Below are 26,202 nucleotides of genomic sequence, written 5' to 3' on the forward strand. Positions count from 1 at the left end.
CTCCTGTGAGGTCAGATTTAGATTCCGATGCTTCACTTCAGGTTTACTGTATACCTTGCACCTTCATATTGACGATGAAACACAGAAAAAGCATCGGAATTAAATTCAAAAGGCACAATGCCGACTTAAGTACAAGAGGACTGACACTCTCACTTTCTATGATTTGAACCTCTCCTGTGATTCCAGTTTTAGATTCCGATGCTTCAATTCAGGTATACTGTATCCCTTGGGCCTTCTAATTGACGATGAAATACAGAGTTTACATCCGAATTTAATACAAAAGGTACAATGCCGACTTAAGTACAAGAGGACTGACACTCTAACTTTCTATGAGTTGAACCTCTCCTGTGAGTCCAGTTTTAGATTCCGATGCTTCACTTCAGGTTTACTGTATCCCTTGGACCTTCTTATTGACGATGAAACACAGAAATTGCATCCGAAATTAATACAAAAATCACAATGGCGACTTAAGTACAAAAGGACTGACACTCTCACTTTCTATGATTTGAACATCTCCTGTGAGTAAAGTTTTAGATTCCGATGCTTCACTTCAGGTTTACTGTATCCCTTGGACCTTCTTATTGACGATGAAACACAGAAATTGCATCTGAATTTAGTACAAAAGGCACAATGGCGACTTAAGTACAAGAGGACTGACACCGTCGCTTTCTATGGTTCGAACCTCTCCTGTGAGGTCAGATTTAGATTCCGATGCTTCACTTCAGGTTTACTGTATCCCTTGGACCTTCTTATTGACGACGAAACACAGAAATTGCATCCGAATTTAATTCAAATGGCACAATGCCGACTTAAGTACAAGAGGACTGACACTCTCGCTTTCTATGATTTGAACCTCTCCTGTGAATCCAGGTTTTTGATTCTGATGCTTCACTTCAGGTTTACTGTATCCCTTGGACCTTCTTATTGACGATGAAACACAGAGTTTGCATCCGAATTTAATACAAAAGGCACAATGCCGACTTAATGACAAGAGGACTGACACTTTAACTTTCTATGATTTGAACCTCTCCTGTGTGTCCAATTTTAGATTCCGATGCTTTGCTTCAGGTTTACTGTATCCCTTGGACCTTCTTATTGACGATGAAAACAGGAATTGCATCCGAATTTAATACAAAAGGCACAATGGCGACTTAAGTACAAGAGGGACTGACACTCTCACTTTCTATGATTTGAACCTCCCCTGTGAGTCCAGTTTTAGATTCCGATGCTTCACTTCAGGTTTACTGTATCCCTTGGACCTTCTTATTGACGACGAAACACAGAAATTGCATCCGAATTTAATTCAAATGGCACAATGCCGACTTAAGTACAAGAGGACTGACACTCTCACTTTCTATGGTTCGAACCCCTCCTGTGAGGTCAGATTTAGATTCCGATGCTTCACTTCAGGTTTACTGTATACCTTGCACCTTCATATTGACGATGAAACACAGAAAAAGCATCGGAATTAAATTCAAAAGGCACAATGCCGTCTTAAGTACAAGAGGACTGACGCTCTCACTTTCTATGATTTGAACCTCTCCTGTGATTCCAGTTTTAGATTCCGATGCTTCACTTCAGGATTACTGTATCCCTTGGGCCTTCTAATTGACGATGAAACACAGAGTTTACATCCGAATTTAATACAAAAGGTACAATGCCGACTTAAGTAAGAGAGGACTGACACTCTAACTTTCTATGATTTGAACCTCACCTGTGAGTCCAGTTTTGGAATCCGATGCTTCACTTAAGGGTTTACGGTATCCCTTGGGCCTTCTAATTGACGATGAAACACAGAGTTTACATCCGAATTTAATACAAAAGGTACAATGCCGACTTAAGTACAAGAGGACTGCCACTCTAACTTTCTATGAGTTGAACCTCTCCTGTGAGTCCAGTTTTAGATTCCGATGCTTCACTTCAGGTTTACTGTATCCCGTGGACCTTCTTATTGACGATGAAACGCAGAAATTGCATCCGAATTTAATACAAAAATCACAATGGCGACTTAAGTACAAAAGGACTGACACTCTCACTTTCTATGATTTGAACATCTCCTGTGAGTCCAGTTTTAGATTCCGATGCTTCACTTCAGGTTTACTGTATCCCTTGGACCTTCTTATTGACGATGAAACACAGAAATTGCATCGGGATTAAATTCAAAACCACAATGCCTACTTAAGCAAAAGAGGACTGACACTCTAACTTTCTATGATTTGAACCTCTCCTGTGAGTCCAGTTTTAGATTCCGATGCTTCATTTCAGGTTTACTGTATCCCTTGGACCTTCTTATTGACGATGAAACACAGAAATTGCATCGGAATTAAACTCAAAAGGCACAATGCCGACTTAGGTACAAGAGGACTGACACTCTAACTTTCCTAGGATTTGAACCTCTCCTGTGAGTCCAGTTTTAGATTCCGATGCTTCACTTCAGGTTTACTGTACCCCTTGGACCTTCTTATTGACGATGAAACACAGAAATTGCATCTGAATTTAGTACAAAAGGCACAATGGCGACTTAAGTACTAGAGGACTGACACCGTCGCTTTCTATGATTTGAACCTCTCCTGTGAGGTCCAGTATTTAGATTCCGATGCTTCACTTCAGGTTTACTGTATCCCTAGGACCTTCTTATGACGATGAAACACAGAAATTGCATCCGAACTTAATACAAAAGGCACAATGGCGGCTTAAGTACAAGAGGACTGACACTTTCACTTTCTCTGTGTTGAACCTCTCCTGTGAGTCCAGTTTTAGATTCCGATGCTTCACTTCAGGTTTACTGTATCCCTTGGACCTTCTTATTGACGATGAAACACAGAAATTGCATCCAAATTTAATACAAATGGCTCAATGCCGACTTAAGTACAAGAGGACTGACACTCTCACTCTCTATGATTCGAACCTCTCCTGTGAGGTCAGATTTAGATTCCGATGCTTCACTTCAGGTTTACTGTAAACCTTGGACCTTCTTATTGACGATGAAACACAGAAAATGCATCGGAATTAAATTCAAAAGGCACAATGCCGTCTTAAGTACAAGTGGACTGTCACTCTCACTCTCTATGATTTGAACCTCTCCTGTGATTCGAGTTTTTGATTCCGATGCTTCACTTCAGGTTTACTGTATCCCTTGGACCTTCTTATTGACGATGAAACACAGAGTTTGCATTCGAATTTAATACCAAGGGCACAATGCCGACTTAAGTACAAGAGGACTGACTCTCTAACTTTCTATGATTTGAACGTCTCCTGTGAGTCCAGTTTTGGATTCCGATGCTTCACTTCAGGTTTACTGTATCCCTTGGACCTTCTTATTGACGATGAAACACAGAGTTTGCATCCGAATATAATACAAAAGGCACAATGCCGACTTAATGACAAGAGGACTGACACTTTAACTTCCTATGATTTGAACCTCTCCTGTGTGTCCAATTTTAGATTCCGATGCTTTACTTCAGGTTTACTGTATCCCTTGGACCTTCTTATTGACGATGAAAACAGGAATTGCATCCGAATTTAATACAAAAAGCACAATTGCGACTTAAGTACAAGAGGACTGACAGTCTCACTTTCTATGATTTGAACCTCCCCTGTGAGTCCAGTTTTAGAATCCGATGCTTCACTTCAGGTTTACTGTATCCCTTGGACCTTCTTATTGACGACGAAACACAGAAATTGCATCCGAATTTAATTCAAATGGCACAATGCCGACTTAAGTACAATAGGACTGACACTCTCACTTTCTATGGTTCGAACCTCTCCTGTGAGGTCAGATTTAGATTCCGATGCTTCACTTCAGGTTTACTGTATACCTTGCACCTTCAAATTGACGATGAAACACAGAAAAAGCATCGGAATTAAATTCAAAAGGCACAATGCCGTCTTAAGTACAAGAGGACTGACACTCTCACTTTCTATGATTTGAACCTCTCCTGTGATTCCAGTTTTAGATTCCGATGCTTCAATTCAGGTTTACTGTATCCCTTGGGCCTTCTAATTGACGATGAAACACAGAGTTTACATCCGAATTTAATACAAAAGGTACAATGCCGACTTAAGTACAAGAGGACTGACACTCTAACTTTCTATGAGTTGAACCTCTCCTGTGAGTCCAGTTTTAGATTCCGATGCTTCACTTCAGGTTTACTGTATCCCTTGGACCTTCTTATTGACGATGAAACGCAGAAATTGCATCCGAAATTAATACAAAATTCACAATGGCGACTTAAGTACAAAAGGACTGACACTCTCACTTTCTATGATTTGAACATCTCCTGTGAGTAAAGTTTTAGATTCCGATGCTTCACTTCAGGTTTACTGTATCCCATGGACCTTCTTATTGACGATGAAACACAGAAATTGCATCGGAATTAAATTCAAAACCCACAATGCCGACTTAAGCAAAAGTGGACTGACACTCTAACTTTCTATGATTTGAACCTCTCCTGTGGGTCCAGTTTTAGATTCCGATGCTTCATTTCAGGTTTACTGTATCCCTTGGACCTTCTTATTGACGATGAAACACAGAAATTGCATCGGAATTAAACTCAAAAGGCACAATGCCGACTTAAGTACAAGAGGACTGACACTCTAACTTTCTGTGATTTGAACCTCTCCAGTGAGTCCAGTTTTAGATTCCGATGCTTCACTTCAGGTTTACTGTATCCCTTGGACCTTCTTATTGACGATGAAACACAGAGTTTGCATCCGAATTTAATACAAAAGGCACAATACAGACTTTAGTACAAGAGGACTGACACTCTAACTTTCTATGATTTGAACCTCACCTGTGAGTCCAGTTTTGGATTCCGATGCTTCACTTCAGGTTTACTGTATCCCTTGGACCTTCTTATTGACGATGAAACACAGAAATTGCATCTGAATTTAGTACAAAAGGCACAATGGCGACTTAAGTACAAGAGGACTGACACTGTCGCTTTCTATGGTTCGAACCTCTCCTGTGAGGTCAGATTTAGATTCCGATGCTTCACTTCAGGTTTACTGTATCCCTTGGACCTTCTTATTGACGACGAAACACAGAAATTGCATCCGAATTTAATTTAAATGGCACAATGCCGACTTAAGTACAAGAGGACTGACACTCTCGCTTTCTATGATTTGAACCTCTCCTGTGAATCCAGTTTTTGATTCTGATGCTTCACTTCAGGTTTACTGTATCCCTTGGACCTTCTTATTGACGATGAAACACAGAGTTTGCATCCGAATTTAATACAAAAGGCACAATGCCGACTTAATGACAAGAGGACTGACACTTTAACTTTCTATGATTTGAACCTCTCCTGTGTGTCCAATTTTAGATTCCGATGCTTTACTTCAGGTTTACTGTATCCCTTGGACCTTCTTATTGACGATGAAAACAGGAATTGCATCCGAATTTAATACAAAAGGCACAATGGCGACTTAAGTACAAGAGGACTGACACTCTCACTTTCTATGATTTGAACCTCCCCTGTGAGTCCAGTTTTAGATTCCGATGCTTCACTTCAGGTTTACTGTATCCCTTGGACCTTCTTATTGACGACGAAACACAGAAATTGCATCCGAATTTAATTCAAATGGCACAATGCCGACTTAAGTACAAGAGGACTGACACTCTCACTTTCTATGGTTCGAACCCCTCCTGTGAGGTCAGATTTAGATTCCGATGCTTCACTTCAGGTTTACTTTATACCTTGCACCTTCATATTGACGATGAAACACAGAAAAAGCATCGGAATTAAATTCAAAAGGCACAATGCCGTCTTAAGTACAAGAGGACTGACGCTCTCACTTTCTATGATTTGAACCTCTCCTGTGATTCCATTTTTAGATTTCGATGCTTCACTTCAGGATTACTGTATCCCTTGGGGCTTCTAATTGACGATGAAACACAGAGTTTACATCCGAATTTAATACAAAAGGTACAATGCCGACTTAAGTACAAGAGGACTGACACTCTAACTTTCTATGAGTTGAACCTCTCCTGTGAGTCCAGTTTTAGATTCCGATGCTTCTCTTCAGGTTTACTGTATCCCTTGGACCTTCTTATTGACGATGAAACGCAGAAATTGCATCCGAATTTAATACAAAAATCACAATGGCGACTTAAGTACAAAAGGACTGACACTCTCACTTTCAATGATTTGAACATCTCCTGTGAGTCCAGTTAGATTCCGATGCTTCACTTCAGGTTTACTGTATCCCTTGGACCTTCTTATTGACGACGAAACACAGAAATTGCATCCGAATTTAATTCAAATGGCACAATGCCGACTTAAGTACAAGAGGACTGACACTCTCACTTTCTATGGTTCGAACCTCTCCTGTGAGGTCAGATTTAGATTCCGATGCTTCACTTCAGGTTTACTGTATACCTTGCACCTTCATATTGACGATGAAACACAGAAAAAGCATCGGAATTAAATTCAAAAGGCACAATGCCGTCTTAAGTACAAGAGGACTGACACTCTCACTTTCTATGATTTGAACCTCTCCTGTGATTCCAGTTTTAGATTCCGATGCTTCAATTCAGGTTTACTGTATCCCTTGGGCCTTCTAATTGACGATGAAACACAGAGTTTACATCCGAATTTAATACAAAAGGTACAATGCCGACTTAAGTACAAGAGGACTGACACTCTAACTTTCTATGTGTAGAACCTCTCCTGTGAGTCCAGTTTTAGATTCCGATGCTTCACTTCAGGTTTACTGTATCCCTTGGACCTTCTTATTGACGATGAAACGCAGAAATTGCATCCGAAATTAATACAAAATTCACAATGGCGACTTAAGTACAAAAGGACTGACACTCTCACTTTCTATGATTTGAACATCTCCTGTGAGTAAAGTTTTAGATTCCGATGCTTCACTTCGGGTTTACTGTATCCCTTGGACCTTCTTATTGACGATGAAACACAGAAATTGCATCGGAATTAAATTCAAAACCCACAATGCCGACTTAAGCAAAAGAGGACTGACACTCTAACTTTCTATGATTTGAACCTCTCCTGTGGGTCCAGTTTTAGATTCCGATGCTTCATTTCAGGTTTACTGTATCCCTTGGACCTTCTTATTGACGATGAAACACAGAAATTGCATCGGAATTAAACTCAAAAGGCACAATGCCGACTTAAGTACAAGAGGACTGACACTCTAACTTTCTGTGATTTGAACCTCTCCTGTGAGTCCAGTTTTAGATTCCGATGCTTCACTTCAGGTTTACTGTATCCCTTGGACCTTCTTATTGACGATGAAACACAGAGTTTGCATCCGAATTTAATACAAAAGGCACAATACAGACTTTAGTACAAGAGGACTGACACTCTAACTTTCTATGATTTGAACCTCACCTGTGAGTCCAGTTTTGGATTCCGATGCTTCACTTCAGGTTTACTGTATCCCTTGGACCTTCTTATTGACGATGAAACACAGAAATTGCATCTGAATTTAGTACAAAAGGCACAATGGCGACTTAAGTACAAGAGGACTGACACTGTCGCTTTCTATGGTTCGAACCTCTCCTGTGAGGTCAGATTTAGATTCCGATGCTTCACTTCAGGTTTACTGTATCCCTTGGACCTTCTCATTGACGACGAAACACAGAAATTGCATCCGAATTTAATTCAAATGGCACAATGCCGACTTAAGTACAAGAGGACTGACACTCTCGCTTTCTATGATTTGAACCTCTCCTGTGAATCCAGTTTTTGATTCTGATGCTTCACTTCAGGTTTACTGTATCCCTTGGACCTTCTTATTGACGATGAAACACAGAGTTTGCATCCGAATTCAATACAAAAGGCACAATGCCGACTTAATGACAAGAGGACTGACACTTTAACTTTCTATGATTTGAACCTCTCCTGTGTGTCCAATTTTAGATTCCGATGCTTTACTTCAGGTTTACTGTATCCCTTGGACCTTCTTATTGACGATGAAAACAGGAATTGCATCCGAATTTAATACAAAAGGCACAATGGCGACTTAAGTACAAGAGGACTGACACTCTCACTTTCTATGATTTGAACCTCCCCTGTGAGTCCAGTTTTAGATTCCGATGCTTCACTTCAGGTTTACTGTATCCCTTGGACCTTCTTATTGACGACGAAACACAGAAATTGCATCCGAATTTAATTCAAATGGCACAATGCCGACTTAAGTACAAGAGGACTGACACTGTCGCTTTCTATGGTTCGAACCTCACCTGTGAGGTCAGATTTAGATTCCGATGCTTCACTTCAGGTTTACTGTATCCCTTGGACCTTCTTATTGACGACGAAACACAGAAATTGCATCCGAATTTAATTCAAATGGCACAATGCCGACTTAAGTACAAGAGGACTGACACTCTCGCTTTCTATGATTTGAACCTCTCCTGTGAATCCAGTTTTTGATTCTGATGCTTCACTTCAGGTTTACTGTATCCCTTGGACCTTCTTATTGACGATGAAACACAGAGTTTGCATCCGAATTTAATACAAAAGGCACAATGCCGACTTAATGACAAGAGGACTGACACTTTAACTTTCTATGATTTGAACCTCTCCTGTGTGTCCAATTTTACATTCCGATGCTTTACTTCAGGTTTACTGTATCCCTTGGACCTTCTTATTGACGATGAAAACAGGAATTGCATCCGAATTTAATACAAAAGGCACAATGGCGACTTAAGTACAAGAGGACTGACACTCTCACTTTCTATGATTTGAACCTCCCCTGTGAGTCCAGTTTTAGATTCCGATGCTTCACTTCAGGTTTACTGTATCCCTTGGACCTTCTTAGTGACGACGAAACACAGAAATTGCATCCGAATTTAATTCAAATGGCACAATGCCGACTTAAGTACAAGAGGACTGACACTCTCACTTTCTATGGTTCGAACCCCTCCTGTGAGGTCAGATTTAGATTCCGATGCTTCACTTCAGGTTTACTGTATACCTTGCACCTTCATATTGACGATGAAACACAGAAAAAGCATCGGAATTAAATTCAAAAGGCACAATGCCGTCTTAAGTACAAGAGGACTGACGCTCTCACTTTCAATGATTTGAACCTCTCCTGTGATTCCAGTTTTAGATTCCGATGCTTCACTTCAGGATTACTGTATCCCTTGGGGCTTCTAATTGACGATGAAACACAGAGTTTACATCCGAATTTAATACAAAAGGTACAATGCCGACTTAAGTACAAGAGGACTGACACTCTAACTTTCTATGAGTTGAACCTCTCCTGTGAGTCCAGTTTTAGATTCCGATGCTTCTCTTCAGGTTTACTGTATCCCTTGGACCTTCTTATTGACGATGAAACGCAGAAATTGCATCCGAATTTAATACAAAAATCACAATGGCGACTTAAGTACAAAAGGACTGACACTCTCACTTTCAATGATTTGAACATCTCCTGTGAGTCCAGTTTTAGATTCCGATGCTTCACTTCAGGTTTACTGTATCCCTTGGACCTTATTATTGACGACGAAACACAGAAATTGCATCCGAATTTAATTCAAATGGCACAATGCCGACTTAAGTACAAGAGGACTGACACACTCACTTTCTATGGTTCGAACCTCTCCTGTGAGGTCAGATTTAGATTCCGATGCTTCACTTCAGGTTTACTGTATACCTTGCACCTTCATATTGACGATGAAACACAGAAAAAGCATCGGAATTAAATTCAAAAGGCACAATGCCGTCTTAAGTACAAGAGGACTGACACTCTCACTTTCTATGATTTGAACCTCTCCTGTGATTCCAGTTTTAGATTCCGATGCTTCAATTCAGGTTTACTGTATCCCTTGGGCCTTCTAATTGACGATGAAACACAGAGTTTACATCCGAATTTAATACAAAAGGTACAATGCCGACTTAAGTACAAGAGGACTGACACTCTAACTTTCTATGAGTTGAACCTCTCCTGTGAGTCCAGTTTTAGATTCCGATGCTTCACTTCAGGTTTACTGTATCCCTTGGACCTTCTTATTGACGATGAAACGCAGAAATTGCATCCGAAATTAATACAAAATTCACAATGGCGACTTAAGTACAAAAGGACTGACACTCTCACTTTCTATGATTTGAACATCTCCTGTGAGTAAAGTTTTAGATTCCGATGCTTCACTTCAGGTTTACTGTATCCCTTGGACCTTCTTATTGACGATGAAACACAGAGTTTGCATCCGAATTTAATACAAAAGGCACAATACAGACTTTAGTACAAGAGGACTGACACTCTAACTTTCTATGATTTGAACCTCACCTGTGAGTCCAGTTTTGGATTCCGATGCTTCCCTTCAGGTTTACTGTATCCCTTGGACCTTCTTATTGACGATGAAACACAGAAATTGCATCTGAATTTAGTACAAAAGGCACAATGGCGACTTAAGTACAAGAGGACTGACACTGTCGCTTTCTATGGTTCGAACCTCTCCTGTGAGGTCAGATTTAGATTCCGATGCTTCACTTCAGGTTTACTGTATCCCTTGGACCTTCTCATTGACGACGAAACACAGAAATTGCATCCGAATTTAATTCAAATGGCACAATGCCGACTTAAGTACAAGAGGACTGACACTCTCGCTTTCTATGATTTGAACCTCTCCTGTGAATCCAGTTTTTGATTCTGATGCTTCACTTCAGGTTTACTGTATCGCTTGGACCTTCTTATTGACGATGAAACACAGAGTTTGCATCCGAATTTAATACAAAAGGCACAATGCCGACTTAATGACAAGAGGACTGACACTTTAACTTTCTATGATTTGAACCTCTCCTGTGTGTCCAATTTTAGATTCCGATGCTTTACTTCAGGTTTACTGTATCCCTTGGACCTTCTTATTGACGATGAAAACAGGAATTGCATCCGAATTTAATACAAAAGGCACAATGGCGACTTAAGTACAAGAGGACTGACACTCTCACTTTCTATGATTTGAACCTCCCCTGTGAGTCCAGTTTTAGATTCCGATGCTTCACTTCAGGTTTACTGTATCCCTTGGACCTTCTTATTGACGACGAAACACAGAATTTGCATCCGAATTTAATTCAAATGGCACAATGCCGACTTAAGTACAAGAGGACTGACACTCTCACTTTCTATGGTTCGAACCCCTCCTGTGAGGTCAGATTTAGATTCCGATGCTTCACTTCAGGTTTACTGTATACCTTGCACCTTCATATTGACGATGAAACACAGAAAAAGCATCGGAATTAAATTCAAAAGGCACAATGCCGTCTTAAGTACAAGAGGACTGACGCTCTCACTTTCTATGATTTGAACCTCTCCTGTGATTCCAGTTTTAGATTCCGATGCTTCACTTCAGGATTAATGTATCCCTTGGGCCTTCTAATTGACGATGAAACACAGAGTTTACATCCGAATTTAATACAAAAGGTACAATGCCGACTTAAGTACAAGAGGACTGACACTCTAACTTTCTATGAGTTGAACCTCTCCTGTGAGTCCAGTTTTAGATTCCGAAGCTTCACTTTAGGTTTACTGTATCCCTTGGACCTTCTTATTGACGATGAAACGCAGAAATTGCATCCGAAATTAATACAAAAATCACAATGGCGACTTAAGTACAAAAGGACTGACACTCTCACTTTCTATGATTTGAACATCTCCTGTGAGTAAAGTTTTAGATTCCGATGCTTCACTTCAGGTTTACTGTATCCCTTGGACCTTCTTATTGACGATGAAACACAGAAATTGCATCGGAATTAAATTCAAAACCCACAATGCCGACTTAAGCAAAAGAGGACTGACACTCTAACTTTCTATGATTTGAACCTCTCCTGTGGGTCCAGTTTTAGATTCCGATGCTTCATTTCAGGTTTACTGTATCCCTTGGACCTTCTTATTGACGATGAAACACAGAAATTGCATCGGAATTAAACTCAAAAGGCACAATGCCGACTTAAGTACAAGAGGACTGACACTCTAACTTTCTGTGATTTGAACCTCTCCTGTGAGTCCAGTTTTAGATTCCGATGCTTCACTTCAGATTTACTGTATCCCTTGGACCTTCTTATTGACGATGAAACACAGAGTTTGCATCCGAATTTAATACAAAAGGCACAATACAGACTTTAGTACAAGAGGACTGACTCTCTAACTTTCTATGATTTGAACCTCACCTGTGAGTCCAGTTTTGGATTCCGATGCTTCACTTCAGGTTTACTGTATCCCTTGGACCTTCTTATTGACGATGAAACACAGAAATTGCATCTGAATTTAGTACAAAAGGCACAATGGCGACTTAAGTACAAGAGGACTGACACTGTCGGTTTCTATGGTTCGAACCTCTCCTGTGAGGTCAGATTTAGATTCCGATGCTTCACTTCAGGTTTACTGTATCCCTTGGACCTTCTCATTGACGACGAAACACAGAAATTGCATCCGAATTTAATTCAAATGGCACAATGCCGACTTAAGTACAAGAGGACTGACACTCTCGCTTTCTATGATTTGAACCTCTCCTGTGAATCCAGTTTTTGATTCTGATGCTTCACTTCGGGTTTACTGTATCCCTTGGACCTTCTTATTGACGATGAAACACAGAGTTTGCATCCGAATTTAATACAAAAGGCACAATGCCGACTTAATGACAAGAGGACTGACACTCTAACTTTCTATGATTTGAACCTCTCCTGTGTGTCCAATTTTAGATTCCGATGCTTTACTTCAGGTTTACTGTATCCCTTGGACCTTCTTATTGACGATGAAAACAGGAATTGCATCCGAATTTAATACAAAAGGCACAATGGCGACTTAAGTACAAGAGGACTGACACTCTCACTTTCTATGATTTGAACCTCCCCTGTGAGTCCAGTTTTAGATTCCGATGCTTCAATTCAGGTTTACTGTATCCCTTGGACCTTCTTATTGACGATGAAACACAGAAATTGCATCGGAATTAAATTCAAAACCCACAATGCCGACTTAAGCAAAAGAGGACTGACACTCTAACTTTCTATGATTTGAACCTCTCCTGTGGGTCCAGTTTTAGATTCCGATGCTTCATTTCAGGTTTACTGTATCCCTTGGACCTTCTTATTGACGCTGAAACACAGAAATTGCATCGGAATTAAACTCAAAAGGCACAATGCCGACTTAAGTACAAGAGGACTGACACTCTAACTTTCTGTGATTTGAACCTCTCCTGTGAGTCCAGTTTTAGATTCCGATGCTTCACTTCAGGTTTACTGTATCCCTTGGACCTTCTTATTGACGATGAAACACAGAGTTTGCATCCGAATTTAATACAAAAGGCACAATACAGACTTTAGTACAAGAGGACTGACACTCTAACTTTCTATGATTTGAACCTCACCTGTGAGTCCAGTTTTGGATTCCGATGCTTCACTTCAGGTTTACTGTATCCCTTGGACCTTCTTATTGACGATGAAACACAGAAATTGCATCTGAATTTAGTACAAAAGGCACAATGGCGACTTAAGTACAAGAGGACTGACACTGTCGCTTTCTATGGTTCGAACCTCTCCTGTGAGGTCAGATTTAGATTCCGATGCTTCACTTCAGGTTTACTGTATCCCTTGGACCTTCTCATTGACGACGAAACACAGAAATTGCATCCGAATTTAATTCAAATGGCACAATGCCGACTTAAGTACAAGAGGACTGACACTCTCGCTTTCTATGATTTGAACCTCTCCTGTGAATCCAGTTTTTGATTCTGATGCTTCACTTCAGGTTTACTGTATCGCTTGGACCTTCTTATTGACGATGAAACACAGAGTTTGCATCCGAATTTAATACAAAAGGCACAATGCCGACTTAATGACAAGAGGACTGACACTTTAACTTTCTATGATTTGAACCTCTCCTGTGTGTCCAATTTTAGATTCCGATGCTTTACTTCAGGTTTACTGTATCCCTTGGACCTTCTTATTGACGATGAAAACAGGAATTGCATCCGAATTTAATACAAAAGGCACAATGGCGACTTAAGTACAAGAGGACTGACACTCTCACTTTCTATGATTTGAACCTCCCCTGTGAGTCCAGTTTTAGATTCCGATGCTTCACTTCAGGTTTACTGTATCCCTTGGACCTTCTTATTGACGACGAAACACAGAATTTGCATCCGAATTTAATTCAAATGGCACAATGCCGACTGAAGTACAAGAGGACTGACACTCTCACTTTCTATGGTTCGAACCCCTCCTGTGAGGTCAGATTTAGATTCCGATGCTTCACTTCAGGTTTACTGTATACCTTGCACCTTCATATTGACGATGAAACACAGAAAAAGCATCGGAATTAAATTCAAAAGGCACAATGCCGTCTTAAGTACAAGAGGACTGACGCTCTCACTTTCTATGATTTGAACCTCTCCTGTGATTCCAGTTTTAGATTCCGATGCTTCACTTCAGGATTAATGTATCCCTTGGGCCTTCTAATTGACGATGAAACACAGAGTTTACATCCGAATTTAATACAAAAGGTACAATGCCGACTTAAGTACAAGAGGACTGACACTCTAACTTTCTATGAGTTGAACCTCTCCTGTGAGTCCAGTTTTAGATTCCGAAGCTTCACTTTAGGTTTACTGTATCCCTTGGACCTTCTTATTGACGATGAAACGCAGAAATTGCATCCGAAATTAATACAAAAATCACAATGGCGACTTAAGTACAAAAGGACTGACACTCTCACTTTCTATGATTTGAACATCTAATGTGAGTAAAGTTTTAGATTCCGATGCTTCACTTCAGGTTTACTGTATCCCTTGGACCTTCTTATTGACGATGAAACACAGAAATTGCATCGGAATTAAATTCAAAACCCACAATGCCGACTTAAGCAAAAGAGGACTGACACTCTAACTTTCTATGATTTGAACCTCTCCTGTGGGTCCAGTTTTAGATTCCGATGCTTCATTTCAGGTTTACTGTATCCCTTGGACCTTCTTATTGACGATGAAACACAGAAATTGCATCGGAATTAAACTCAAAAGGCACAATGCCGACTTAAGTACAAGAGGACTGACACTCTAACTTTCTGTGATTTGAACCTCTCCTGTGAGTCCAGTTTTAGATTCCGATGCTTCACTTCAGATTTACTGTATCCCTTGGACCTTCTTATTGACGATGAAACACAGAGTTTGCATCCGAATTTAATACAAAAGGCACAATACAGACTTTAGTACAAGAGGACTGACTCTCTAACTTTCTATGATTTGAACCTCACCTGTGAGTCCAGTTTTGGATTCCGATGCTTCACTTCAGGTTTACTGTATCCCTTGGACCTTCTTATTGACGATGAAACACAGAAATTGCATCTGAATTTAGTACAAAAGGCACAATGGCGACTTAAGTACAAGAGGACTGACACTGTCGGTTTCTATGGTTCGAACCTCTCCTGTGAGGTCAGATTTAGATTCCGATGCTTCACTTCAGGTTTACTGTATCCCTTGGACCTTCTCATTGACGACGAAACACAGAAATTGCATCCGAATTTAATTCAAATGGCACAATGCCGACTTAAGTACAAGAGGACTGACACTCTCGCTTTCTATGATTTGAACCTCTCCTGTGAATCCAGTTTTTGATTCTGATGCTTCACTTCGGGTTTACTGTATCCCTTGGACCTTCTTATTGACGATGAAACACAGAGTTTGCATCCGAATTTAATACAAAAGGCACAATGCCGACTTAATGACAAGAGGACTGACACTCTAACTTTCTATGATTTGAACCTCTCCTGTGTGTCCAATTTTAGATTCCGATGCTTTACTTCAGGTTTACTGTATCCCTTGGACCTTCTTATTGACGATGAAAACAGGAATTGCATCCGAATTTAATACAAAAGGCACAATGGCGACTTAAGTACAAGAGGACTGACACTCTCACTTTCTATGATTTGAACCTCCCCTGTGAGTCCAGTTTTAGATTCCGAAGCTTCACTTTAGGTTTACTGTATCCCTTGGACCTTCTTATTGACGATGAAACGCAGAAATTGCATCCGAAATTAATACAAAAATCACAATGGCGACTTAAGTACAAAAGGACTGACACTCTCACTTTCTATGATTTGAACATCTCCTGTGAGTAAAGTTTTAGATTCCGATGCTTCACTTCAGGTTTACTGTATCCCTTGGACCTTCTTATTGACGATGAAACACAGAAATTGCATCGGAATTAAATTCAAAACCCACAATGCCGACTTAAGCAAAAGAGGACTGACACTCTAACTTTCTATGATTTGAACCTCTCCTGTGGGTCCAGTTTTAGATTCCGATGCTTCATTTCAGGTTTACTGTATCCCTTGGACCTTCTTATTGACGATGAAACACAGAAATTGCATCGGAATTAAACTCAAAAGGCACAATGCCGACTTAAGTACAAGAGGACTGACACTCTAACTTTCTGTGATTTAACCTCTCCTGTGAGTCCAGTTTTAGATTCCGATGCTTCACTTCAGGTTTACTGTATCCCTTGGACTTTCTTATTGACGATGAAACACAGAGTTTGCATCCGAATTTAATACAAAAGGCACAATACAGACTTTAGTACAAGAGGACTGACACTGTCGCTTTCTATGGTTCGAACCTCTCCTGTGAGGTCAGATTTAGATTCCGATGCTTCACTTCAGGTTTACTGTATCCCTTGGACCTTCTTATTGACGACGAAACACAGAAATTGCATCCGAATTTAATTCAAATGGCACAATGCCGACTTAAGTACAAAAAGACTGACACTCTCGCTTTCTATGATTTGAACCTCTTCTGTGAATCCAGTTTTTGATTCTGATGCTTCACTTCAGGTTTACTGTATCCCTTGGACCTTCTTATTGACGATGAAACACAGAGTTTACATCCGAATTTAATACAAAAGGTACAATGCCGACTTAACTACAAGAGGACTGACACTCTAACTTTCTATGAGTTGAACCTCTCCTGTGAGTCCAGTTTTAGATTCCGATGCTTCTCTTCAGGTTTACTGTATCCCTTGGACCTTCTTATTGACGATGAAACGCAGAAATTGCATCCGAATTTAATACAAAAATCACAATGGCGACTTAAGTACAAAAGGACTGACACTCTCACTTTCTATGATTTGAACATCTCCTGTGAGTCCAGTTTTAGATTCCGATGCTTCACTTCAGGTTTACTGTATCCCTTGGACCTTCTTATTGACGATGAAACACAGAAATTGCATCGGAATTAAATTCAAAACCCACAATGCCGACTTAAGCAAAAGAATACTGACACTCTAACTTTCTATGATTTGAACCTCTCCTGTGAGTCCAGTTTTAGATTCCGATGCTTCATTTTAGGTTTACTGTATCCCTTGGACCTTCTTATTGACGATGAAACACAGAAATTGCATCTGAATTTAGTACAAAAGGCACAATGGCGACTTAAGTACAAGAGGACTGACACTGTCGCTTTCTATGGTTCGAACCTCTCCTGTGAGGTCAGATTTAGATTCCGATGCTTCACTTCAGGTTTACTGTATACCTTGCACCTTCTTATTGACGATGAAACAAGGAAATTGCATCCGAATCTAATACAAAAGGCACAATGCCGAATTAAGTACAAGAGGATTGACATTTTAACTTTCTATGATTTGAACCTCTCCTGTGAGTCCAGTTTTAGATTCCGATACTTCACTTCAGGTTTACTGTATCCCTTGGACCTTCTTATTGACAATGAAACACCGAAAAAGCATCGGAATTAAATTCAAAAGGCACAATGCCGACTTAAGTACATGAGGACTGACATTCTAACTTTCTATAATTTGAACCTCTCCTGTGAGTCCAGTTTTTAGATTCCGATGCTTCACTTCAGGTTTACTGTATCCCTTGGCCCTTCTTATTGACGATGAAACACAGAAATTGCATCCGAATTTAATACAAATGGCACAGTGCCGACTTAAGTAAAAGAGGACTGACACTCTAACATTCTATGATTTGAACCTCACCTGTAAGTCCAGATTTGGATTCCAACGCTTCACTTCAGGTTTACTGTATCCCTTGGAACTTCTTATTGACGATGAAACACAGAAATTGCTTCCGAATTTTGTACAAAAGGCACAATGGCGACTTAAGTACAAGAGGACAGCCACTCTCGCATTCTATGGTAAGAACCTCTCCTGTGAGTCCAGTTTTAGATTCCGATGCTTCACTTCAGGTTTACTGTATCCCTTGAACCTTCTTATTGACGATGAAACACAGAAATTGCGTCCGAATTTAATACAAATGACACAATGTCGACTTAAGTAAAAGAGGAATGACACTCTAACTTTCTATGATTTGAACCTCTCCTGTGAGTCCAGTTTTAGATTCCGATTCTTCACTTCAGGTTTGCTGTATACCTTGCACCTTCTTGTTGACGATGAAACACAGAAATTGCATCCGAATTTAATACAAAATGCACAATGCCGACTTAAGTACAAGAGGACTGACATTCTAACTTTGTATGATTTGAACCTCTCCTGTGAGTCCATTTTTCGATTCCGATGCTTCACTACAGGTTTACTGTATTTCTTGGACCTTCTTATTGACAATGGAACACAGAAAATGCATCGGAATTAAATTCAAAAGGCACAATACCGACTTAAGTACAAGAGGACTGACATTCTAACTTTCTATGATTTGAACCTCTCCGAAGAGACCAGTTTTAGATTCTGATGCTTCATTTAAGGTTTACTGTATCCCTTGGACCTTCTTATTGACGATGAAACACAGAGTTTGCATTCGAATTTAATACAAAGGGCACAATGCCGACTTAAGTACAAGAGGACTGACACTCTAACTTTCTATGATTTGAACGTCTCCTGTGAGTCCAGTTTTAGATTCCGATGCTTCACTACAGGTTTACTGTATTTCTTGGACCTTCTTATTGACAATGGAACACAGAAAATGCATCGGAATTAAATTCAAAAGGCACAATACCGACTTAAGTACAAGAGGACTGACATTCTAACTTTCTATGATTTGAACCTCTCCGAAGAGACCAGTTTTAGTTTCTGATGCTTCATTTAAGGTTTACTGTATCCCTTGGACCTTCTTATTGACGATGAAACACAGAAATTGCATCCAAACGTAATACAAAATGCACAATGGCGGCTTAAGTACAAGAGGACTGACACTTTCACTTTCTCTGTGTTGAACCTCTCCTGTGAGTCCAGTTTTAGATTCCGATGCTTCACTTCAGGTTTACTGTATCCCTTGGACCTTCTTATTGACGATGAAACACAGAAAAAGCATCGGAATTAAATTCAAAAGGCACAATGTCGTCTTTAGTACAAGAGGACTGTCACTCTCACTCTCTATGATTTGAACCTCTCCTGTGATTCCAGTTTTAGATTCCGATGCTTCACTTCAGGTTTACTGTATCCCTTGGACCTTCTTCTTGACGATGAAACACAGAAATTGCATCCGAATTTAATACAAGTTGCACAATGTCGACTTAAGTAAAAGAGGACTGACGCTCTAACTTTCTATGATTTGAACCTCTCCTGTGAGTCCAGTTTTAGATTCCGATGCTTCACTTCAGGTTTGCTGTATACCTTGCACCTTCTTATTAAAGATGAAACACAGAAATTGCATCCGAATTTAATAAAAAAAGGCACAATGCCGACTTAAGTACAAGAGGACTGACATAGTAACTTTCAATGATATGAACCTCTCCTGTGAGTCCAGTTTTAGATTCCGATGCTTCACTTCAGGTTTACTGTATCCCTTGGACCTTCTTATTGACAATGAAACACATAAAAAGCATCGGAATTAAATTCAAAAGGCACAATGCCGACTTAAGTACAAGAGGACTGACATTCTAACTTTCTATGATTTGAACCTCTCTTAATAGACCAGTTTTAGATTCTGATGCTTCACTTAAGGTTTACTGTATCCCTTGGACCTTCTTATTGACGATGAAACAGAGAGTTTGCATTCGAATTTAATACAAAGTGCACAATGCCGACCTAAGTATAAGAGGACTGACACTCAAACTTTCTATGATTTGAAGCTCTCCTGTGAGTCCAGTTTTAGATTCCGATGCTTCACTTCAGGTTTACTGTATCCCTTGGACATTCTTATTGACGATGAAACACAGAAATTGCATCCGAACTTAATACAAAAGGCACAATGGCGGCTTAAGTACAAGAGGACTGACACTTTCACTTTCTATGATTTGAACCTCTCCTGTGAGTCCAGTTTTAGATTCCGATGCTTCACTTCAGGTTTACTGTATCCCTTGGACCTTCATATTGACGATGAAACACAGAAATTGCATCCGAATTTAATACAAATGGCACAATGCGACTTAAGTACAAGAGGACTGACACTCTTACTCTCTATGATTTGAACCTCTCCTACGAGTCCAGTTTTAGATTCCGATGCTTCACTTCAGGTTTACTGTATCCCTTGGACCTTCGTATTGACAATGAAACACAGAAAAAACATCGGAATTAAATTCAAAAGGCACAATGCCGACTTAAGTACAAGAGGACTGACATTCTAACTTTCTATAATTTGATCCTCTCCTGTGAGTCCAGTTTTTAGATTGCGATGCTTCACTTCAGGTTTACTGTATCCCTTGGACCTTCTTATTGACGATGAAACACAGAAATTGCATCCGAATTTAATACAAATGGCACAATGTCGACTTACGTACAAGAGGACTGACACTTTCCCTTTCTATGATTTGAACCTCTCCTGTGAGTCCAGTTTTAGATTCCGATGCTTCACTTCAGGTTTACTGTATCCCTTGGCCCTTCTTATTGACGATGAAACACAGAAATTGCATCCGAATTTAATACAAATGGCACAGTGCCGACTTAAGTATAAGAGGACTGACACTCTAACTTTCTGTGATTTGAACCTCACCTGTAAGTCCAGTTTTGGATTCCGATGCTTCACTTCAGGTTTACTGTATCCCTTGGACCTTCTTATTGACGATGAAACACAGAAATTGCTTCCGAATTTAGTACAAAAGGCACAATGGCGACTTAAGTGCAAGAGGACTGACACTCTCGTATTCTATGGTTTGAACCTCTCCTGTGAGTCCAGTTTTAGATTCCGATGCTTCACTTCAGGTTTACTGTATCCCTTGAACCTTCTTATTGGCGATGAAACACTGAAATTGCATCCGAATTTAATACAAATGGCACAATGTCGAGTTAAGTAAAAGAGGACTGACACTCTAACTTTCTATGATTTGTACCTCTCCTGTGAGTCCAGTTTTAGATTCCGATGCTTCACTTCAGGTTTGCTGTATACCTTGCACCTTCTTGTTGACGATGAAACGCAGAAATTGCATCCGAATTTAATGCAAAAGGCACAATGCCGACTTAAGTACAACAGGACTGACATTCTAACTTTGTATGATTTGAACCTCCCCTGTGAGTCCATTTTTCGATTCCGATGTTCACTACAGGTTTACTGTATTTCTTGGACCTTCTTATTGACAATGGAACACAGAAAATGCATCGGAATTAAATTCAAAAGGCACAATGCCGACTTAAGTACAAGAGGACTGACATTCTAACTTTCTATGATTTGGACCTCTCCGAAGAGACCAGTTTTAGATTCTGATGCTTCATTTGAGGTTTACTGTATCCCTTGGACCTTCTTATTGACGATGAAACACAGAGTTTGCATTCGAATTTAATACAAAGGGCACAATGCCGACTTAAGTACAAGAGGACTGACACTCTAACTTTCTATGATTTGAACGTCTCCTGTGAGTCCAGTTTTAGATTCCGATGCTTCACTTCAGGTTTACTGTATCCCTTGGACATTCTTATTGACGAGGAAACACAGAAATTGCATACGAACTTAATACAAAAGGCACAATGGCGGCTTAAGTACAAGAGGACTGACACTTTCACTTTCTCTGTGTTGAACCTCTCCTGTGAGTCCAGTTTTAGATTCCGATGCTTCACTTCAGGTTTACTGTATCCCTTGGACCTTCTTATTGACGATGAAACACAGAAATTGCATCCAAATTTAATACAAATGGCTCAATGCCGACTTAAGTACAAGAGGACTGACACTCTCACTCTCTATGATTCGAACCTCTCCTGTGAGGTCAGATTTAGATTCCGATGCTTCACTTCAGGTTTACTGTAAACCTTGGACCTTCTTATTGACGATGAAACACAGAAAATGCGTCGGAATTAAATTCAAAAGGCACAATGAAGTCTTAAGTACAAGAGGACTGTCACTCTCACTCTCTATGATTTGAACCTCTCCTGTGATTCCAGTTTTAGATTCCGATGCTTCACTTCAGGTTTACTGTATCCCTTGGACCTTCTTATTGACGATGAAACACAGAGTTTGCATTCGAATTTAATACCAAGGGCACAATGCCGACTTAAGTACAAGAGGACTGACACTCTAACTTTCTATGATTTGAACGTCTCCTGTGAGTCCAGTTTTGGATTCCGATGCTTCACTTCAGGTTTACTGTATCCCTTGGACCTTCTTATTGACGATGAAACACAGAAATTGCATCCGAATTTAGTACAAAAGGCACAATGGCGGCTTAAGTACAAGAGGACTGACACTCTCTCTTTCTATGATTTGAACCTCTCCTGTGAGTCCAGTTTTTGATTCTGATGCTTCACTTCAGGTTTACTGTATCCCTTGGACCTTCTTCTTGACGATGAAACACAGAAATTGCATCCGAATTTAATACAAGTTGCACAATGTCGACTTAAGTAAAAGAGGACTGACGCTCTAACTTTCTATGATTTGAACCTCTCCTGTGAGTCCAGTTTTAGATTCCGATGCTTCACTTCAGGTTTGCTGTATACCTTGCACCTTCTTATTAAAGATGAAACACAGAAATTGCATCCGAATTTAATAAAAAAAGGCACAATGCCGACTTAAGTACAAGAGGACTGACATTCTAACTTTCTATGATTTGAACCTCTCCTGTGAGTCCAGTTTTTAGATTCCGATGCTTCACTTCAGGTTTACTGTATCCCTTGGACCTTCTTATTGACGATGAAACACAGAAATTGCTTCCGAATTTTGTACAAAAGGCACAATGGCGACTTAAGTACAAGAGGACAGCCACTCTCGCATTCTATGGTAAGAACCTCTCCTGTGAGTCCAGTTTTAGATTCCGATGCTTCACTTCAGGTTTACTGTATCCCTTGAACCTTCTTATTGACGATGAAACACAGAAATTGCGTCCGAATTTAATACAAATGACACAATGTCGACTTAAGTAAAAGAGGAATGACACTCTAACTTTCTATGATTTGAACCTCTCCTGTGAGTCCAGTTTTAGATTCCGATTCTTCACTTCAGGTTTGCTGTATACCTTGCACCTTCTTGTTGACGATGAAACACAGAAATTGCATCCGAATTTAATACAAAATGCACAATGCCGACTTAAGTACAAGAGGACTGACATTCTAACTTTGTATGATTTGAACCTCTCCTGTGAGTCCATTTTTCGATTCCGATGCTTCACTACAGGTTTACTGTATTTCTTGGACCTTCTTATTGACAATGGAACACAGAAAATGCATCGGAATTAAATTCAAAAGGCACAATACCGACTTAAGTACAAGAGGACTGACATTCTAACTTTCTATGATTTGCACCTCTCCGAAGAGACCAGTTTTAGATTCTGATGCTTCATTTAAGGTTTACTGTATCCCTTGGACCTTCTTATTGACGATGAAACACAGAGTTTGCATTCGAATTTAATACAAAGGGCACAATGCCGACTTAAGTACAAGAGGACTGACACCCTAACTTTCTATGATTTGAACGTCTCCTGTGAGTCCAGTTTTAGATTCCGATGCTTCACTACAGGTTTACTGTATTTCTTGGACCTTCTTATTGACAATGGAACACAGAAAATGCATCGGAATTAAATTCAAAAGGCACAATACCGACTTAAGTACAAGAGGACTGACATTCTAACTTTCTATGATTTGAACCTCTCCGAAGAGACCAGTTTTAGTTTCTGATGCTTCATTTAAGGTTTACTGTATCCCTTGGACCTTCTTATTGACGATGAAACACAGAAATTGCATCCAAACTTAATACAAAAGGCACAATGGCGGCTTAAGTACAAGAGGACTGACACTTTCACTTTCTCTGTGTTGAACCTCTCCTGTGAGTCCAGTTTTAGATTCCGATGCTTCACTTCAGGTTTACTGTATCCCTTGGACCTTCTTATTGACGATGAAACACAGAAAAAGCATCGGAATTAAATTCAAAAGGCACAATGTCGTCTTTAGTACAAGAGGACTGTCACTCTCACTCTCTATGATTTGAACCTCTCCTGTGATTCCAGTTTTAGATTCCGATGCTTCACTTCAGGTTTACTGTATCCCTTGGACCTTCTTCTTGACGATGAAACACAGAAATTGCATCCGAATTTAATACAAGTTGCACAATGTCGACTTAAGTAAAAGAGGACTGACGCTCTAACTTTCTATGATTTGAACCTCTCCTGTGAGTCCAGTTTTAGATTCCGATGCTTCACTTCAGGTTTGCTGTATACCTTGCACCTTCTTATTAAAGATGAAACACAGAAATTGCATCCGAATTTAATAAAAAAAGGCACAATGCCGACTTAAGTACAAGAGGACTGACATAGTAACTTTCAATGATTTGAACCTCTCCTGTGAGTCCAGTTTTAGATTCCGATGCTTCACTTCAGGTTTACTGTATCCCTTGGACCTTCTTATTGACAATGAAACACATAAAAAGCATCGGAATTAAATTCAAAAGGCACAATGCCGACTTAAGTACAAGAGGACTGACATTCTAACTTTCTATGATTTGAACCTCTCTTAATAGACCAGTTTTAGATTCTGATGCTTCACTTAAGGTTTACTGTATCCCTTGGACCTTCTTATTGACGATGAAACAGAGAGTTTGCATTCGAATTTAATACAAAGTGCACAATGCCGACCTAAGTATAAGAGGACTGACACTCAAACTTTCTATGATTAGAAGCTCTCCTGTGAGTCCAGTTTTAGATTCCGATGCTTCACTTCAGGTTTACTGTATCCCTTGGACATTCTTATTGACGATGAAACACAGAAATTGCATCCGAACTTAATACAAAAGGCACAATGGCGGCTTAAGTACAAGAGGACTGACACTTTCACTTTCTATGATTTGAACCTCTCCTGTGAGTCCAGTTTTAGATTCCGATGCTTCACTTCAGGTTTACTGTATCCCTTGGACCTTCATATTGACGATGAAACACAGAAATTGCATCCGAATTTAATACAAATGGCACAATGGCGACTTAAGTACAAGAGGACTGACACTCTTACTCTCTATGATTTGAACCTCTCCTGCGAGTCCAGTTTTAGATTCCGATGCTTCACTTCAGGTTTACTGTATCCCTTGGACCTTCGTATTGACAATGAAACACAGAAAAAACATCGGAATTAAATTCAAAAGGCACAATGCCGACTTAAGTACAAGAGGACTGACATTCTAACTTTCTATAATTTGAACCTCTCCTGTGAGTCCAGTTTTTAGATTGCGATGCTTCACTTCAGGTTTACTGTATCCCTTGGACCTTCTTATTGACGATGAAACACAGAAATTGCATCCGAATTTAATACAAATGGCACAATGTCGACTTAAGTACAAGAGGACTGACACTTTCCCTTTCTATGATTTGAACCTCTCCTGTGAGTCCAGTTTTAGATTCCGATGCTTCACTTCAGGTTTACTGTATCCCTTGGCCCTTCTTATTGACGATGAAACACAGAAATTGCATCCGAATTTAATACAAATGGCACAGTGCCGACTTAAGTATAAGAGGACTGACACTCTAACTTTCTGTGATTTGAACCTCACCTGTAAGTCCAGTTTTGGATTCCGATGCTTCACTTCAGGTTTACTGTATCCCTTGGACCTTCTTATTGACGATGAAACACAGAAATTGCTTCCGAATTTAGTACAAAAGGCACAATGGCGACTTAAGTGCAAGAGGACTGACACTCTCGCATTCTATGGTTTGAACCTCTCCTGTGAGTCCAGTTTTAGATTCCGATGCTTCACTTCAGGTTTACTGTATCCCTTGAACCTTCTTATTGACGATGAAACACTGAAATTGCATCCGAATTTAATACAAATGGCACAATGTCGAGTTAAGTAAAAGAGGACAGACACTCTAACTTTCTATGATTTGTACCTCTCCTGTGAGTCCAGTTTTAGATTCCGATGCTTCACTTCAGG

Source organism: Schistocerca americana, chromosome 11 (genome assembly GCF_021461395.2).
Source record: "Schistocerca americana isolate TAMUIC-IGC-003095 chromosome 11, iqSchAmer2.1, whole genome shotgun sequence".
Lineage (NCBI taxonomy): Eukaryota > Metazoa > Arthropoda > Insecta > Orthoptera > Acrididae > Schistocerca > Schistocerca americana.